The following is a 21,590-nucleotide window of genomic DNA, read 5'->3' as shown; positions in this document are numbered from 1 at the left end:
GCTTTCTTACCTAAATCACACGTTGAATCACTGGGCGTCTCCGTGTCATATTGTGGCACATGATGTTTCGAACATTCATTCCTTTGTCTGCTGTGAGAGTGTTACAACGCGATGACTCAACAGGTTAAAACATTTTTTTTAAATATATACACGAACGCAAATGATGATTATAAAATCGTTCTTCACATCTAACTCAAATTAAATTCCCTGCTTAACACTGTATCCGCTAATGTTATTGTTGTGGTCTTCAGTCCTGAGACTGGTATGATGCAGCTCTCCATGCTACTCTATCCTGTGCAAGCTACTTCATCTCCCAGTACGCATTGCAACCTACATCCTTCTGAATCTGCTTAGTGTATTCATCTCTTGGTCTCCTCCACGATTTTTACCCTCCATGCTGCCCTCCAATACTAAATTGGTGATCCCTTGATGCCTCAGAACATGTCCTACCAACCGATCCCTTCTTCTAGTCAAGTTGTGCCACAAACTCCTCTTCTCCCCAATCCTATTCAATACCTCCTCATTAGTTATGTGATCTACCCATCTAATCTTCAGCATTCTTCTGGAGTATCACATCTCGAAACCTTCTATTATCTTCTTGTCCAAACTATTTATCGTCCATGTTTCACTTCCATACATGGCTACACTCCATACAAATACTTTCAGGAACGACTTCCTGACACTTAAATCAATACTCGATGTTAACAAATTTCTCTTCTTCAGAAACGCTTTCCTTGCCATTGCCAGTCTACATTTTATATCCTCTCTACTTCGACCATCATCAGTTATTTTGGTCCCCAAATATCAAAACTCCTTTACTACTTTACGTGTCTCATTTTATTGATCTAATTCCCTCAGCATCACCCGAAATATTTCGACTACATTCCATTATCCTCGCTTTACTTTTGTTGATGTTCATCTTATATCCTCCCTTCAAGACAATGTCCATTCCATTCAACTGCTCTTCCAAGTCCTTTGCTGTCTCTGACAGAATCACAATGTCATCGGCGAACCTTAAAGTTTTTATTTCTTCTCCGTGGATTTTAATACCTACTCCGAATTTTTCTTTTGTTTCCTTCACTGCTTGCTCAATATACAGATTGAATAACATCGGCGAGAGGCTACAACCCTGTCTCAATCCCTTCCCAACCACTGCTTCTCTTTCATGTTCCTCGACTCTTGTAACTGCCACCTGCTTTCTGTACAAATTGTAAATAGCCTTTCACTCCCTGTATTTTACCCCTGCCACCTTCAGAATTTGAAAGAGAGTATTCCAGTCAACATTGTCAAAAGCTTTCTCCAAGTCTACAAATGCTAGAAACGTAGGTTTGCCTTTTCTTAATATAGCTTCTAAGATAAGTCGTAGGGTCAGTATTGCCTCATGTGTTCCAACATTTCTACGGAATCCAAACTGATCTTCCCTGAGGTCAGCTTCTACCAGTTTTTCCATTCGTCTGTAAAGAATTTGCGTTAGTATTTTGCAGCTGTGGCTTATTAAATTGATACTTCGGTAATTTTCACATCTGTGAACGCCAGCTTTCTTTGGAATTGGAATTATTATATTCTTCTTGAAGTCTGAGGGTATTTCGCCTGTCTCATTCATTTTGCTCACCAGATGGTAGAGTTTTGTCAGGACTGGCTCCCCCAAGGCTGTCAGTAGTTCTAATAGAATGCTGTCTACTCCTGGGTCCTTGTTTCGACTTACGTCTTCCAGCGCTCTATCAAACTCTTCACGCAGTATCATATCTCCCATTTCATCTTCATCTATATCCTCTTCCATTTCCATAATATTGCCCTGAAGTACATCGCCCTAGTATAGTCCATCTACATATTCCTTCCACCTTTCCGCCTTTCCCTCTTTGCTTAGAACTGGATTTCCATCTCAGCTCTTGATATTCATACATGTGGTTCTCTTTTCTCCAAAGGTCTCTTTAATTTTCCTGTAGGCAGTATCTACCTTACCCCTAGTGGGATAAGCCTCTACATCCTTACATTTGTCGTCTAGCCATGCCTGCTTAGCCATTTTGAACTTCCTGTCGATCTCATTTTTGAGACGTTTGTATTCCTTTTTGCCTGCTTCATTTACTGCATTTTTATATTTTCTTCTTTCATCAATTAAATTCAGTATTTCTTCTGTCACCCAAGGATTTCTACTAGCCCTCATCTTTTTACCTACTTGATCCTCTGTTGCCTTCACTACTTCATCCCTCAAAGCAACCCATTCTTCTTCTACTGTATTTCTTTCCCCCAGTCTTGTCAATCGTTCCCTTATGCTCTCCCTGAAACTCTGTACAATCTCTGGTTTAGTCAGTTTATCCAGGTCCCATCTCCTTAAATTCCCACCTTTTTGCAGTTTCTTCAGTTTTAACTAATATGTCGATCTAATTAATTTGTTGCTGCTGTGTTCCAAACTATTCCAGCATTAGCAAATAATTTGAATTGCATGCATTGCATCTTAATTCTAGTTTTGACTTCTAAGCTAGATGCAAGTAAATCCGTGACCATTAAAGACTCTTTATTTTTCTTGTACATTCAAGATATGTGTTGTATGAAACTTCGGTGGACCATAAGAATTCAGTTCGAAAGTCGTTAGAGACTCCAAAATTCGTCAAACCCTCGTCTATATAGTGTAAAAACGCTAAGCAAAGTGTAATATCCGCTATGAAAATCATCTACATAGTAACGAAGGTAAATATTGCTACAAGCAAATTTTCCGTATTAAAACAGCTGTTATATACTAAGGATATCTTCATTTGACGAAATTAACTTTCAGTGGCAATGAAAATTATGAAAGTTATGATAGTATTAATGATATAGAGGATAAAGTGTATAAAATAGTTGCTGATTATAGTTTATCGAAAATAAAGTCAGCCAGATAGAATTCAGTTATGAGAAAGTAGTCTACTGACGTTACTCAAACAGAAACTCTGCATATATATGTGAAAACAGTGGAGAATGGGAAAATGTGCACTCACTGCTTAACACTGTCTCCACTAACAGGATGTACTGCGAGAAATATATATTCATGTTTTGTAGGAATTTTTGATATGTATGGCACTGATAAGAGCAAATGCTCCTCAGCTGTTACTGATGGTGCATCCATTACGAGAGGAGTTCGATCTGGGCTCCCAATTTTTAAGAAGAACAACCCCCATATATTACCTGTGCATTGCATGGGCCATCGTTAAGCTGCAGCAGTCAGTCAAGCAGCTGAATACTGTGTGGAGCTTGTAGAGTTTCAAAATATTCTAAACGGAGTATATAGTTACTTTGAACAGTCACCAATGAATTTCAAAGTATTAAAAGATATGCAAAAAATACTTAATGAGCTGAGGGAAAAAAGTTTAACACTTTTGAGATTCGTATTGACAATACAAAGGCTGCAATTCTTTGGTATCTGTGCTGGAGAAAGAGAAATAACACATCCCTTCTGGATTACTAAAAAATGTAAAGTGTCTAACACTTTTGTCAGTATTGTCATGTATGCAAGACTTCATGTTACTTGTTGACAAATCGAGTTTGCATTTTTAAAATTTAAGTCCCGTGTGCATACTAATTTACTTGAACTCATTCATACCAGAACTGGAGGACGTTAACTTGAAATCTGTTTCAAATTACAGTTATTTTCTTGTTAAGTACCTTCAGAATTTCAAGAAGGTGAATTCGACTTTCTTGGAAACGTAATACAAGATTGCAGCACAGAAGTGTTATTAAGTACACAGTTTGCAAATTATTAGATTAATAGAGCATAAATTTAAATGTCGGACTAAGAGATTTAGATAAGATAGGAGTATCTAATAGACTGTATTCTAAAAACTACAGAAATGATGACGAGAATGACAATAAATAAATCACATAAATATATTCACTAATTAATTCTGCCATGTCTATTTAAATGATCTGTTACTGTCATAGTCATTGTTTAAGATAGTGTTGAACAGTAGATGCACTGGAATGAATTTTAGAGAGCTTCATTTATGATAATAAGGTGAGTAAATAATTCCCTCTTATGATTTAATTATAGAATACGCCTCTGTCCACTACACACAGTTGATTGCAGCGAGGGTTTAGTTGCTTGAACGACATAAAAATGGAAATTATAAATCGTCTTTCTGTGGAAAGAATTAGTAAACTACAGATAATTAATATTGAAGGGCCATCTTACAACGATTTTGGTTTTGGAAACACATTGATTGTGTGTATTAATTGCGTGGTCTATGCATAAAAACCGACATATTATAATGTGATATGACATAACGTAATGCAAAATCCACAAATCAATACTGACATTTTACTGTAGTGTAGATATCGTATGGAATGTGTGAATCTTTATGTGTAAAAGCTACTATTAAAAAAATAATAAAATTTCATTTAACATATCACTGTTAACTCGAGTTCAGTATACACATGTTGCTCTTTTCAAACCCTCATTAACAGTATAATTTATAAAATTTTCTGTCAGCAGAATTTTGCACAAACTTTTCACTTTTTGCACAAATGTAAATTCTGATGTGTGCACTTTTCCGTTATCATTTCATTTTGTAGCATAAAAGTGATTCAAAGCGACAACGAAAGCTCCGTCAGAGGCTTGATTTCTCATATTTTATTACGATTGTATTACGATGATCATGTCTCGCTTGTAAGGTGGGCACTAATATAATATTTTCTCATTCAGACGAATAAGCTGGTGCTTGAAACTGAGATCCTTCCTCAACGAGAAACGCCTTTCTTTACTGGTTGCCACCCGAACTAGCTTATCATATGCCCCTTTCGCCTATTCCGTGACAATACAAAATGAGCTGTCCTTCTTTGGACTCTTTCGATATTCTTCGTCGATTCTACGTGGTAAAGATCTCATGCCGCACAGCAGTACTTCTACAGAAGACAAGCGTAGTATAGGCGGTCTCTTAAGTCGATTTGTTGCATATTCTCTCTGCTAATAAAACACAGTCTTTACTTACCCTTCTCGATGGCATTTTCTTTGTGATAGGTCCCATTCAAGATATTCGTAATTGTAATCCCTAAGTATTTTATTGAATTTACCGCTTTTAGATTTGTGTGATTTGTCGTGTAACTGAAATTAAACAGATACCTTTTAGCACTGATGTTAATGACCTCACACTTCACTATTTACGCTGACGTGACAGAAGTCATTTGATAGTGATATGCATATACTCAGATGGCGGTAGTATCGCGTACACAAAATATCAAAGGGCGGTGCAATGGCGGAGCTGTTATTTGTACTCAGGAGATTCATGTGAAAAGGTTTCCGACGTGATTATGGCCGCACGCGGGAATGAAGTGGCTTTGGAGGCGGAATGGTAGATGGAGCTAGACGCTTGGGGCATTCCATTTGGGTATTCCGAAGGGAACTCTGTATTCCGAGATCCACAGTATCAAGAGTGTGCAGACAGTACCAAATCTGAGGCATTACCTCTCACCACGGACAACGCAGTGGCCGACGCTCTTCTCTTAACGACCGAGAGCAGCGGCGATTGCGTAGATTTGTCAGTGCTAACAGACAAGCAACACTGCGTGCAATAACCACAGAAATCAATGTGGGACGTACGACTAAAGTACCCATTAAGACAGTACGACGAAATTTGGCGTAAATGGCCTATGGCAATACACGACTTAAGCTAGTGCCTTTGTTAAGAGCGTGACATCGCCAGCAGCGCCTCTCCAGGGCTCGTGACCATATCGGTTGTACCCAGACGACTGGAACATCATGTCCTGCCGAACTGAATCGATCATTGACAGAGACAGCATGCTTCAATAATACTGCAGCGGACTTCCAACAAGTTGAGTCCATGACACTTCGAGTTGCTGCACTAGACTTGGTAAAAGAAGGTCCAAATCGATATTATGAAGTATCCCATGACTTTTATCTCCTCAATGTAAAGTACGAGAGCCCACGACCAAAACCATGTCTAGTAGTTTAACGGCCAAAATCGTACAAAATAGTTAGATTATATGAACTTGAACACCATAGGTGGGCAGTCACAGCTTCGCGGGGACCGTTTCTGGCATATGCTATTATCGCAATATGTCAGATATTAAACAGGTACACAGTCTTTGTCATTTCTTGTAGAATTTTTGTTTTCAGACGTTCCGATCGTAGTGTATGGACTGAGACAGACTGAGCACATTCTCAAAAATGAAAACAAATTTTAATGAAAACTGTTATAGCCACGCAGTCATATTTTTTAAAACCTTTTGAATGGCTATTGGGATTGTCAAAATACTATTTTCAGACATTTTCGGTATTACCTATACTCGCAAAAGCGGAAAGAATGTTCGGGCACTGTCGCTCGATTCACCACAGAGCATACGGCAGTATTCTGTTTTGACCGTTGTAACGACAGTCATTTAAACTGTCCATAAAGTACCTGGTAGCAAGATCCAAGAAGTGAGGCTAGAACATTTATTTGGGTTGCTTTTAGCGTTATACTTACAAGAAAAAAGTATTGAAAAAGTGCTGTGTCATCCGATAACCTCAGTACAGTTATCATTTTGTCAAATGGGTGGAACAGCAAACAAAACCGACAAATCGGCGTTGATGCGAGACCTTAAAAAAAAAAAAGACTGAAGGCAGTGATCTGGAATCTGTAAATATTTTGATCATAGCCGGATTCCTTTTACTGCACACCTTAAGAGACATGCCACAAATAATCAGAGATCACCCGCCGGCCGCTGGTGGCCGAGCGGTTCTAGGCGCTTCAGTTTGGAACCGCGCGACCGCTACGGTCGCAGGTTCGAATCCTGCCTCGGGCATGTATGTGTGTGATGTCCTTAGGTTGATTAGGTTTATGTAGTTCTAAGTTCTAGGGGACTGATGACCTGAGATGTTAAGTCCCATAGTGCTCAGAGCCATTTGAACCATTTGAAGAGATCACCCGAGGAAACTTTTTGCACGCGTTGCGTGAACAGGACGTTGCAAGCATCGATCTGACATTTGACAGACATTCTGTCCGGCCATCAACGACACCCAGCAGCGTTTGCGCGAAGGTATAACATCGGTAGATTTTCATATATCAGGACTATAACATGTTAGACCAAAGGATTTCACAAAAGAATGAAGCTACTGTTAAATTTTTTAATTAATAATTGGTCACAACAGGAAAAGACGCAATGATCGCATCGAAAACCATCCACAGTAATCAAGAGTGTGCTATGAGTATTGGGTTGAAGACGGTACTGTAAATCAAACAATTAATGAAGATTACCTCGTCAAGAATACGAGGGTCAGACACCAAGAATATTTACTGTTTTTGTCCAATTAATCAACGAGATCGAATATGTTACGAACGGCTGCGATTACAGTTCTGCATTCTGTCGCAAGAGGAGAAGAGCCATTTACAATGATGAAAAATTACACACGCTGTCAAAAGGCTTTCACAGATTTAAGCCGATATACACCTATTACGGGAATTAATTGACTGTCTTAAAAGGATTATCGTGCAGATTATACAACGAAAATAATTAATGATGTCTATTCGGCTATAATGTGGTTTTTTACAAAAACATGTAAAATGAAATGTTAACATTCTTTTACAACACTAAATCTGGATTTATCTAATTACTAATACTGCAGTATACCGCTGTGTGAAGCAGAATTATAACGCCATTTGTTCAGAAAAAATTAACTGCGTAAATACCTTGCAAAGCTCATACGAAGAATTTAACCGATTTACATGACATATATTTCGTATGCTATGACAAAGAGGGAGATTACGATTTTCTTGGATCTCCGGTAGCCAACTACCACAAATGAACGACGTTATCTTAGACGAAGAATCAACAACCATATAAGGTAGAGTTCACATGAATTTTATTGTAATATTTTTCTGAAGAAATGAGTAATTTATTTTCCAGAAGAAAAAGTTAAATATCTTAGCAGTGACCCGGAGAATGATTTTGATTACGACGATAATGATGATGAGGGTGACACTGGTTAAGAACGTGTACTTTTGCACTTTAATTAAACTGTGTTTTCCGAACATTAACCCAGTTTCATTTCGTGAAATTTATTTAAAAAATCTTCCAAGTTGTTCAGTACGACGCTTATGAATAAGCTCATTATTCATCATCTCAGATTTAGAGGGTTTGTGCTTATTCATTGACTTGCAACATTGATTTTCATATGATTTTTACTGATTTTTTAGTATCGATAAGTTTTCTTATTAGAAAAGGGCTGCACTATTTGTCTGATATAAATTATTTCTACATCGGGTAAACTTTTTTTATCACGTCCAATAGTTCTCAGACGTAATACATTCTTACCAATCGGCCAAATTTTTTTAATATTTTCAAAACATTTTCATCATGGAAGGTGCTCAGATTTTCTTCGGAAAAAGGTTTTTTCTCATTAATTTACCCAAATCTGCTAGTAAAACAGATTTCAGGCAGTTTACTAAGATTTTTGTCTTGTTTTTTAAGTGCTTCCCAAATTTGCTCCACGCTGCAGGAGTCTGACAACCGTGTTTTCTTTATCCTAGATACATTCAACTACATTCCAAAACTCAGACGTATTGCTATGATACTATTCAGTAAAATTTGTTGACATGTTTGAAAACACGTTTATACGAAACAGGACGCGAAAAATTCCTGAAACTGGGTTTTGAACGTATTGCTATTAGTCAAAAATTTTTGTCTAAATCATTTTGTAATTCGTATTGATCTTCCGATGACTTTACTACACGGTAAATCATCTACTAAGACTCTAAGAGGGCATCTCTGATTGTCTCCTAAATCACTTATATCGATTACAAAGATCAGAGAGGCTATATAGCTTCTGATTTACTCGACGGCTTTCCATCAGTTGCCATGAACTCTGACGTTTCTGAGAGCAAATCGCGAATCCAGTCGGACAACTAAGACAATAGTCCACAGGCACGAATTTCCTTTAAAGCCGCTTGTGAGGAACAGTATCAAAAGCATTCTGCAAATCTAGAAACATGGAATAACTTTGAGATTCACTATCAGTAAAACTCATTACTTCATCAGAATAAAGAGCGAAGTGTGTTGCACAAGAACGATTTTTTCTGGATCCGTGTTCCAGGTAAGCCGGCCGTTGTGGCCGAGCGGTTCTAGGCGCTTCAGTCCGGAACCGCGCTGCTGCTGCGGTCGCAGGTTCGAATCCTGCCTGTCAACTAGCATGGATGTGTGTGATGTCCTTCAGTTTCTTAGGTTCAAATGGTTCAAATGGCTCTGAGCACTATGGGACTCAACTGCTGAGGTCATTAGTCCCCTAGAACTTAGAACTAGTTAAACCTAACTAACCTAAGGACATCACAAACATCCATGCCCGAGGCAGGATTCGAACCTACGACCGTAGCGGTCTTGCGGTTCCAGACTGCAGCGCCTTTAACCGCACGGCCACTTCGGCCGGCTCAGTTTCTTAGGTTTAAGTACTTCTAAGTCTAGGGGACTGATGACCTCAGATGTTAAGTCTCATAGTGCTTAGAGCAATTTGAACCATTTTTTCAAGGTAACAACAGATTTTTACCCGCGGATAAACGTAGTGCAGCCCAGTAAACGTTTCGCCCATACAATGACGGGAAACAAAAGCTGTCCAGCAGACATACCTTTGTAACTTGCACCTACTTTCCAAGCGCAATCGCATATGTGTTAAACCAATTTATACAAAGTTACTTTTCTAAACTGTAAAGGTGCCAAGCACAATTTATATAGAATGTAGTGCTTCCCTGCTTCAGCTGCCACCAGGTAACTCATCTACATCTACATCTAAATCTAAATAGATACTCTGCAAGTTACACTCGTCCGAGTGGTTCTAGGCCCTTCAGTACGGAACCGCGATGCTGCTACGGTCGCAGGTTCGAATCCTATGTTGGGCGTGGATGTGTGTAATGTCCTTAGGTTAGTTAGGTTTAAGTAGTTCTAAGTCTAGGGGATTGATGACCTCAGATGTTAAGTCCCTTAGTGCTCAGAGCCATTTGAACCATGTTTGAGGGGTTCATCGAACCAACCACCTTCACAGTAATTCTCTATTATTCCACTCTCGAACAGCGCGCGGAAATGACGAACATCTGTATCTTTCCATGCGATCTCTGATTCCCTTATCTTATTATGATGATCGTTTCTCCTTACATAGGTCGGCATCAACAAAATATGTTCGCATTCCGAGGAGAAAGTTGTCAATTGAAATTTCGTGAGAAGATTCCGCCGCAACGAAAAACGTCTTTATTTTAGCGGTGTCTGTCCCAAATCCTACATCATGCCAGTGACACTCTCTCCCTTATTTGCCGATAGTAAAAAACTTGCTGACCTTCTTTGAACATTATCGATATACTCGGTTAATACTGTCTGGAAAGGATCCCAAACCGAGCAGCAGTACTCCAAAAGAGAACGGACAAGCGTAGAGCAGATAGTCGCTTTAGTTAAAAAATGGCTCAAATGGCTCTGAGCACTATAGGACTTAACATCTATGGTCATCAGTACCCTAGAACTTAGAACTACTTAAACCTAACTAACCTAAGGACATCACACAACACCCAGCCATCACGAGGCAGAGAAAATCCCTGACCCCGCCGGGAATCGAACCCGGGAACCCGGGCGTGGGAAGCTCGAAGGCTACCGCACGACCACGAGATGCGGGCAGTCGCTTTAGTAGATCTGTTGCATCTTCTAAGTATTCTGCCAATAGATCATAGTCTTTTGTTCACCTTACTCCACAACATTTTCTAAGTTTATTTCCAGTTTAAGTTGTTCGTAATTGTAATTCCTAGGAATTTAGTTGAATTTAGGCCTTTAGATTTGACTGATTTTTGGTGTAACCGAAGTTTAACGGATTCATTTTAGCACTCATGTGCAAGTCCTCACACTTTCCATTATTTAGGGTCAATTGCAAATTTTCGCAGGCTATAGATATCTTGCCTAAATCGTTTTGCAACTGGTTCTGATCTTCTTATGAGTTTACTAGACAATAAACGACAGCATCATTTGCAAACAACCTAAGACGGCTGCTCAGATTGTATCCTAAATCGTTGACATACATAAGGGGCTGCAGAGGGCCTATAAGATTACTTGGGGAACGCCAGAAATTACTTCTGTGTTACTCGACGACTTTCCGTCTTTTACTACAAACTGTGACGTCTCTGACAGATAATCGCAAATCCTGATGCATAAGTGGGACGATGTTCCATAATAACCCAATTTGTTATAAGCTGGTCACGTGGAAAACATATCTTCTAGATCCTAGACTGTACGTACACTGTCTGATAAAAAAATATCTGGACGCTACTATAAAGCGGTATATTAATATGAGTTGGTCACTCTTCGCCTTTTTGACGACTTGAACTCTGCTGGAGACACTTTCAATGAGGTGTCTGAATGTCTGTGGAAGAATGGTGGAACATCCTTCCTTAACAGCTGAAATCAGAGAACATAGTGATGTTGGACGGATTCAGATCATGAATCTAGGTAGGCCTGTCCATTTCAGCAATGTTACTGTCCGCAAACCATTGGCTCATAGATTCCACTTTATGACAGAATGGATTCTCAGGCTGACACAAACATCCATCGGCTCCGAACTGCTGCTCTTCTGTGTTCACGAAACAGTGCTGTAAAATTAGTTCACATTTTGTACATTTAGTGCTTTTTTTTTTTTTTTTTTTTTTTTTTTTACTGTAGTGAGGAGACCACGCCCTCACCAAGAAAAACACGTTACATCGAATTGTCGCAGGGTATAGCGTGATTCATCACTCCAGATCACTTGTTGCCAAAGTCCACCCCGATAGCTGAGTGGTCAGCGTGACGGATTGCCGTCTTACAGGCCCCGGTTCGACGCCCGGCTGGGTCGGGGATTTTCTCCGCTCAGGGACTGGGTGCTGTGTTCTCTTCATCATCATTTCATCCCCATCCGGAGCGCAGGTCGCCAAATGTGGCGTCGAATGTAATAAGACCTGCACCAAGGCAGCCGGACCTGCCCCGCAAGTGGCCTCCCGGCCAATGACACCAAACGCTCATTTCCGTTTTCCACTTGTTTCCAGACATCCACTGTCCAGTGGTGTAACTCTTCATATCAAAAGAATCCTTAGCACCATCTACAGAAATGTGTGGCTTATGAGGGGATGCACGACCATCGTACCTCATTCCTTTTAACTCCCTGCGAGCAGTGATTTTACTAACTGATCTGCTGGTATCACTTTGGAAGTAACTAGTGATTTCTTCCCCCCATTTCACGTGCCTTTTAACTTCTGTCCTCCGCACTGCTGGGTGGTTCGTGTCCGTCAGTCCATTAGCTATTCCTTGTCTTAGTTCAGCTGTAATTGTTGCTTCGCATTGTCACTACACAATCACTTCACCGATAGTTCTTTTGGACAGCTTCATAAGTGTTTAAATGTCTCTGATGGACTTGTCACTCAGGTGACGTCCAATGGCTAGTCCATGTTCGAAGACAATGAGCTCTCCAGACCGCCCCATTCTGCTGTTAACTACTTTCACACTGACAACACAACGCTCCCCGCCTCCTTTTATACCAGCGTCCATCTCTCCTGATATCCACTGTGAGCGATGTGTGGGTGCTATTCTGTCATTCTGCGCAACGGATTAATCTGAGATGTACCCTTTACCCTGTGGCTCCTGCAAGATGCAATTTCCACCCCCACACTACTACAGAAGTCAGACAGACGCTCCTAACGTTCGAAAGAGAAATGCCTGAAAATCTTTCAGCAATAAATATCTTCTGGAGTCGTCCGCTGTAAACAAATGACACAAAAATTAACAAAATTTCTTACACAACTAGTGGGATACTTGGGTCCTGGAGTAGTGATAGTTAGTGTAAGAAAAACATGAAACTAACGAAAATTATTATTTTTTTGCTAAAATTCTGAGAAATCACTATGGCACTTTTAGTTATGAACTGAAAAAGTTATTTCCGGGTTCTTTTCGGAATGTGAAGTTATCTCTTAAGGATAGGATTCGCTAATGAAATTTCTATACAAACTTTAAGATTGTTATTGATTGGCAGAATGGCTGAGAGCTGTGCCTACTCAACTTGAATAATTATCCACTAGAATGTTGCTAGGTATGGTCGAGGCTGTCGCGTGTGAAATGCAGTGAAGGGTACTGTTGTGGAGGAAATATGGGGCTCGCAATAGCTGTAGCACGCAATACTGTAAGCTGCGATGACTGCTGTCTGCGCTGCTCGCTGCTGACAAATAAGATAACTCTCGTTCTATCTGGATTGACCTTCGCCAATCAAACTCTCCCTATGCCTTGATGAAGTCAAAGGCTCCTATTTGCCCCTATTCTAACTATTGGCATGGTACATTGGTCAGATAACCAGTCCACCGCGATGCCACTCAAAAATTCGCTCACAAGCTGTCCGTTCACACCACACAATAAGTGTGGCAGCCAACACAGTAAACAACGCTTAATTGCAAGGACTCAATATAGAGTTGCACGGCGATTCGCTCTCGACAGAGGTGGTCTCCCAGTGAAGTACTGAGGAGAGACTTGTTCCTTCCTCTTCGAGTACACGTACGAGCACACACGCTCTCGTTACATGTTCTCGCTCCAAGAGCGACAATGGAATGGCCTCTCTCCACACCAGACATGAAGGGGTATATCTTTTGATCTCTTCCATTACTCCTTCAGCACAAGGCATCAGAAATATCGTCTGCCAATCAAGATTGCTCTTCTTCAATGGGAGAATGACGTTTCGTTTCTGGGGGACTGATGACCTTCGCTGTTTAGTCCCCCTTAAACATCCCAACAACCACCACCACCACGTTTCGTTTAAGGCGACTAATCCGGAAATCTGTAGCATCAGCATTTGGTGTTTGCTGTCTCCCTGTGAAAACCTCTGAAACTGCGTGCTATGTTTGTAAAGAATGCGTAGGCTGGGCGCTCCTACACAATGTAGTGGAATTTGCTTTTAAGCCGAACACGGGGTCGTTCTCCCTTTCACTCGGGCAAACGCTGTCTGCTCTACAGGCGGTCGCCAGCAGACGTAGACAGGTTGATTCGTCCTCTGAAAGGACCGGCCTCCTGGCATGCGGTTTGCCTCTCCCAAACTAAAATCTTTTGTGACCGTCATGTCTTGAATGTGTGTGTATGCCAGCTTTGAGTATTTCAACCTCGGTGCCCACTTGCGATTTACATGTGATTTGCATATCGTCTACATGAATTCATACAACATTGACTTTATCTTGGGTTCGAATGAAGCGTCTTGATGTGCGGAATATGATTGTGAGGGCGGAATATGTAAGCAAGTGAAGGTCAGGAGACCACGATTGTCTTACACCACTGGTCAATTCCGAATTACATAGTGATATGCGGATGTCTTTGATTAGGTGGGGTATCCATAATTCCTTATATTTCTTACTTTGCTCTCCATGATATACAGGAAATTTTTGTAACTTCACATATTTAATGGCTTACATATTTCCGTTTCAAACTATGTTTTACTATTACCTCTCCATTATCTCATACAAATAACAGATCACCATTAAGTCTTTCTAAGCACCCTACTTCACAAACATGGGTCTGCCAATGCTGATGTCAGAAAAGGGCAACAAAAAATTATTGCAATAACTATTTTTGAACTTACCAATTTTGTATGTTTAGAAGTATGTGTAGATGTCGTTCATATACAGGGTGTATCATAATTAATGGCGTAAATGCATACTGTTGAAAGTAAACCAATCTAAAAGCAAAAAAGTCTCAGTAAGCCTTAAGAGCTACGAGCAATTTTTCATCTTCTATACTGTTAACCAATCTCTTCTCCTGCAAGTTGTTTGCTTCCCATATTTTGCGAAGTGGTAGTATGGACCAAAATAAGAAAAAATGTCCAGCAAACATGTACTCAAAAACGCATCCCTTAAAAGTTACGAGCACTTGATCATTAGAAGAGGTGGTTTTAAAGTAGCAAAGATGAACAAATGCTCATAGCTCTTAAGGAATGCATTTTAGAGCGCATGTTTGCTGGAATTTTTTCTTATTTTGGTCCATACAGCCAGTTCCCAAAACATGGAAAGCAAAGAACTTGCAGTAAAATAGATTTGTTTCACAGTATCGAAGATGAAAAATTGCTCGTAGCTCTTAAGATATACATTTTCAACCCTAAGTTAAGTGAGACTTTTTTGTTTCTAGCGTTTTGTACTTTCAACTGTATGTATAGACCGAGAGCTACGCGAAGAACAAGCTGGATTTCGTAAAAGAAGTAAACCAGAGATCACACTGTCAATATCCGATATATTCTGGACAAGGTAAGACAATTCCAGAAATATGTGAATATCTGCTTACTATTTATGCTAAAGGCTTTGAAAATGTCGACCACAATAAATTATGGGAAGAGCTCAAGAACGTGAGAACACCACATCATCTCACTTACCTAATACGGAATTTACTCCAACCAAGAAGCCTCGGCTAGAGCCCCATATGGAGCAACTACATTGGAAAAGATACAGAAAGGAGTAGAGAGAGGTTGTATATTATCACTTTACTTATTCATTCTTTATCAACAACTCTTTATGAGTAAGGCCATGTTATATGAAAAAGAAACTGGAACTAAAATATCGGGAATAAATACAGATAACCTTAGCTATGCAGCATGATAGCAGCATGTAGAGAAGAGTTAAGAATAGTCTTATTAAAAGTGTAAGGATAAAGTTCAAGGGCTGGACTAATGTTGAATGTCAAGACGACGAAAATTATCGCACACCAATCACTTCATGGCATGATAGAGGAGGTAGTGTCTACTGTCAACTGTTGCGGCTCCCAGATGTCTGCTGACGGTGTAAGAAGCCACGAAATCAAGAGACGCTTGTTAATTGATAGATGTTAATGTGCACCATTGACAATGTTTTAAGGAGTAGAGACGTAACATTGACAAAAATGGTCCAAATGGCTCTGAGCACTATGGGACTTAACATCTGAGGTCATCAGTCCCCTAGAACTTATAACTACTTAAACCGAACTAACCTAAGGACACCACACACATCCATGCCCGAGGCAGGATTCGAACCTGTGACGGTAGCAGTCGCGCGGTTGCGGACTGAAGCGCCTAGAACCGCTCGGCCACCGCTGCCAGCTAACTTTGAGAACAAAGACGCGTATGGTAAGGGTCTTTCGCTTCGTGATGTACGAATTTAAGACTCGTATCATTAGAAATGCTTCCCGTCGTCGAATCGACTTCTCTGAATTGTGATGTTAGAGGACACTCTTTAGTTCCATGGACTGCAAACAAAACTATTATGTCGGTATTACAGCAAATAAAACCAATTCGCTCCTTAGAGAGCCTGATCTTGCAACAAAAACTCACAAACTTTAGGAAAGTCATGAGAAGACATGATTCGCTGGAAAAGACATTAATGCTGGCGACGATCCAGTGCACAAGGAGAAAACCACGGCAAATAATAATACGTATTGATGGTATCATAAAACTAATGGATTCCAACCTGGAAGGTCTTCGGGACTAGCGCAAGACAGGAGAAATTCGCATGCTTTAGTTCAAGGGCCCACGGGGTGTCGGAATCGACTAAACAACTAGAGAGACAGAGAAAGAGGATATTTACCCGTGAGCACCATTCGGATATTTTCCCCCTTGTAGCTACTAATTGTTGTACATAATATCTCTGCCCTATCTTCCATGTTCGAACTTCGGGTATACCATCAGCAGCTTGTGTCAGTTTCAGCGGACATACGTATAGACATCTGTTGCAGCATGTGTGTAGTCCATCTATGAAAGATACCCGAATTTCTACTTAATTGTCTCATATCCATGACGACTACAGTTATACGAGCTCTAGAAATAATGTCAAGAAACAAGAAACTGAAATAAAGCTGAACTAACCTTGGACTGCGCTTGTAGCAACATGTTAAGGTCATTTAAGTGCCGCACGACGTCGAAAGGCGATGTTCATTCTTCCCATCTCTTTTTGTTAGAGCAGGATAATGATGCAAGAGAGGTATAAGAAATGTACTTTCCAAGCAATGTCCTGCACCTTAAATATTTCAAAAAGTCATTTCCTGAACTGCCGAAATTCTGCTAGAAAATTGTTGGGATGTTATCTGCTACGCTTCACTCAATGTGTCTAGGTGCCCCAGACATCTTCTATGCAATAAGATGCCTGAGTGTTCGTCGAACAAGAAATGCATGTATCAGCCTGGTGAAAACGGCTGTTGTACCGTTGGAAGAAGAAAATGTTCACAGCGTACTCATAAGAACGTTGAAACAGACACTCTGGTTCAAGTTCATCGTAACTCCAATTACTGGATCCAAATCGTGGTAAGAAAAAATAGCCAAAAGGTTATAGAACCAGTCCTGGCCTAAACTGAATCCTCCGCACACGCTACAGGTTAAACGTCCCGTGTATTCGGCCCTCTCAGAGCTCTGCATCATTTGAGAAGAGGCAATTCGGGACTCGTATGACCACACACAAGCCTGTACTCTCTATGTTATATAGTCCGTTGAAGACGGGCAGCCTTATGGTCAGCGAAGAAAAATGACGTTTTCACAGGTACCTGGTTCCAAAAGTGCTTTTCGTTCAGTTCGCTTCTCAGTATTCGATCTGAAATTGGTTGAGATGGATCTACATCTACTGACAATAGAAATTCCTGTTGGCTTAAAAGTGACTGTCATTCGCATGTCGTTAGACTCGTCTCCCGGTGGTGCTGATTAATATCTTTTTACGAGCACTGCTGTTACGCCGTGACACATTGGTGTGAGTAGACAGGCTGGACTGTACGCTTTGATGTAGAAAAGAATCGCACAGCTTCATACATTTCGTGGTATGGACGTGTCGTAATAACTCTTTACCGCCACTCTGTTACGCCTTCAAATGGTTCAAATGGCTCTAAGCACTATGGGACTTAACACTGAGGTCGTCAGTCCCTTAGACTTAGAACTACTTAAACCTAACTAACCTAAGGACATCACACACATCCATACCCGAGGCAGGATTCGAACCTGCGACCGTCGCAGCAGCGCGGTTCCGGACCGATGCGCCTAAAACCGCTCGGCCACAGTGGCCGGCTGTTACGCCTTCACTTCGACTCTTGTTACTGCACTGTTCCACACAACCGAGTGGCACACATACACACACACACACATACACACACACACACACACACACACACACACACACACACACACCACTTCACTGCCATGACTTCGTCAGCACTGGAGAATCACAAAACTGCCTGGAACCAGTTCTACGCCAAGTACAATGCTCAGAAAGACCAGAGTGCCCTTTTTGAAGATCTTCACTAATACACTCTGAGATAAAAAGAAAAGACGCACCGCGGAGGAATTACCCTAATGGATGTGAAATCGGTAGATGTGATGTACCTGTGTAGACAAAGAAACTATTACAGTTCCAGAAAAAGAGAAAGAGCTTCACAACTTGAGCACGTCAATAATGCGTTGGTCCACCTCTAGTCCCAATGCAAGCAGTTATTTGGCTTGGAATTGATTGATAGAGTTGTTGAATCACCTTGTAAGGGATATCGTGTTAAACTCTGTCCAATTGGAGAGTAAGATAGTCATAATCCCGAAGTGGATGAAGGAGCCTGCTCAAAATACTCCAAACGTTCCCAATCCGAGGGAGCTCCAGTGACTTTGCTGGTCAAGTGAGGATTTGGAAAGCACGAAGATAAGCAGTAGAAGCTCTCCCTGAGGATGGATCGCCATGAGGCCAACAAAATTGGGCGTAGAATATCGTCGACTCCCACTGTGCTGTAAGGGCGCCGCGGATGATAATCAAAGGGGGCCTACTATGAAATGGAATTGCACATCAGACCATCACTTCGTTGTCGGGCCGAATGGCTGGTGACAATGAGAATGGTATCCCAACACTGTCCAGGGCGTCACCAGACAGGTCTTCGGTGGTCATGGTAGTTCAGTTAGAAGCGGGATTCAACAATGAAGACAATTCTACTGCAGTCAGTGAGATTACAGGTTCCGATGACCAGCAAAGACATGTCTGGAGATGCCACAGACGGCGGTGGGATACCAACCTGACTTTCACTCCCCCATACGACCCGGCATTATAGGCAAAGCACTCCAACCAGTTGGGGATTGTGACGATCTAACGTGCTAGTTGAACAGAATTTTGGACGACTCCCCTCTGAAGGACGTACAACAACTCTATCAATAAATTCCAAGGAGAATAACTGCTTGCATAAGGACCAGAGGTAGACTAACTCGATATTGACTTGCTCAATTTATGATGCTCTTTCTCTTGAACAGATCATCCAATTTTTCTGAAACTGAAATCATTTGTTTGTGTGTACGTGAGCACCATATTCACCGATTTCCATCCCACTCGGATAGTTCCTATGTGGTGCGTCTCTCTCTCTCTCTCTCTTTAGTGTGTATTTTGTCTGGTGAACTCATTACAATCATTATGTCATCATACAGATGTAATTATCAACTCTTACGTTGATAACATTATGTGGACTATGTGATGAACCCTATGGTCGAAACTAGTTCTCAGAACCAATGAAGTACCTTTCTGGAGTCATAATGATGACCTTCTTCAGTGCAGATGAACATGACTTGCCCGAACTCTTACGGGACTCGGTGGACTGTCTGCCGCGAGTAATGGGTGTAATGGCAGGGGCACTGCGAATGTAGTGTGTGGACTACAATTTAAGAATATGGGTCTCACGGGCAGCGTGCCGGCGAGAAATCCCTGCAGTCGCACTATCGTCTGTGCCCTCGGTGGCTCAGATAGATAGAGCGTCGGCCATGTAAGCAGGAAATCCCGGGCTCGAGTTCCGGTCGGGGTACACATTTTCAACTGTCCCCGTTGATGTATATCAACGCCCGTCAGCAGCTAATGGTGTTGATTTAATTGTAATTTCAGTCTTCTGACTTTTTTGATGAGGCCCGTTACGGATTCCTCTCGTGTGCCAGCCTTTTCATCTCACAGTCGCAATTGCAACCTACATCGTCAATTGTTTGCTGGATGTATTGCAATCTCAGTCTTCCCCTACAATTTTTGACTTCTACAGCTCCTTCTGGTACCATGGAAGTTATTCCCTGACGTCTTAACAGATGTCATACCATCCTTTCTCTTCTCGTTGTCAGTGTTTTCAACATATTCCTTTCCTCTCCGATTCTGGGGAGAACCTCTTCATTCCTTACCTTATCAGTCCACCTGATTTTCAACACTCTTGTGTGACATCACACCTCAAAGGCTTCGATTATCTTCTGTTCCGTTTTTTCCCTCTGTCAATTTCTCACTGCCATAGAGTTCTGTGCTCCAAACGCACATTCTTCCTCAAATTAAGGTCTTTGTAATTAATCAGAGACAGAAGTACAACTGTTGGTTCATTTGTTGCTGGTTACAGTTTCGCAATGTGCGCTGGGACCGATCAAGCAATCAGCCTACTGCCAAGAAAAAGTTCTGCTTCAACTAAGACATTAATGATAAATTAATTCAATCTGACAATGAGAAAACGAAGTTTTCGAGTGACTCTTTTCTACCTGATGATTGTTTCTGTTTCATTAAAATGCGTCTGAAAAGATTAGTGTCATATGATGCCAAAAACCAGAAGGCAATCAGACATATTAACTCTTGTTAAAAGTATAGTGTTAAGTATTAACACACCAAGCTCTAAAATGTATTTTGGGTAGATCTGATCTGTCTCTATTACGTTTGATTCATAAATTGGCGATAGTGACACTATTATCTCGTTCGAATTGTCGATTGCATTTCACCCTGTACCACTAAAAGAGGGCCCCACCTACTACGCAAAGTATTATGGTTGCGGGAGGACCGTACAATGTTCGCTGTTTCCATTGCGGTGCAGGACAGGAACGGAAAACGTACATCAGGCATGTGATATGTGCTGCCGCTGCCAGGCGTGTGCGTATACGTGTATGTGTGTGCAGGTGTGTGTGCGTGTGCGTTCGTTTGTGTGTATGATATGCTACATCCATCAAGCAAAGTGGTCCTGTGTAATGTATGCAGAGAGACGGCTCCACTGTGGCTCTGCGTAGCTGCGCTGTACACGAAGCGAGAAGTCACTGCGGAACGCCAGACCCGTGGCGGGAGGGAAGGACGTATCGTCAAGGAGGCTAGAAAAAACTGTGATGTCTTTCCTTTCTGTCATGTTCCGCCAAAACACTGATGCCGCTGACTAATCACTTTCCTAGAAACATAATTCTGCTAGCGCATCAGGTGCAAGGCCATAATAGAACTACGGAAGAATTTATACATTTCAAACCGAATCTATATGATCCTGATGATATATTGAAGGGGTACGTCGCAAGAATCTTTGATTCAAAACAAAGAATAAGAAATGAAACAAACGATTAGATGACATAAAGACTACGAGGAGCGTTCAGTATAAAATGTAAAACATTTTTTCTGAAAGCAGCTAGATTTTATTCAGTATTCCAACAGAATACATACACATCAAAAAAAGATTTTCATCACCTCTGTTCCGAGAGTCCGGAACCTGTACAGAAAATTGGAATAGACATCAACATAAACATCATTTTCTCTCTATTTATTGCTCATGAAAACCACACATTTCATGTTGTACCACCATACAGCGAGACCTTCAGAGGTGGTGGTCCAGATTCCAGTGCACACTGGTACCTCTAATACCCA

The sequence above is a fragment of the Schistocerca serialis genome, chromosome 2, assembly GCF_023864345.2.
Source record: "Schistocerca serialis cubense isolate TAMUIC-IGC-003099 chromosome 2, iqSchSeri2.2, whole genome shotgun sequence".
Classification (NCBI taxonomy): Eukaryota; Metazoa; Arthropoda; class Insecta; order Orthoptera; family Acrididae; genus Schistocerca; species Schistocerca serialis.
The sequence above is the reverse complement of the archived record's forward strand: the minus strand, read 5'-3'. Positions refer to the sequence as shown.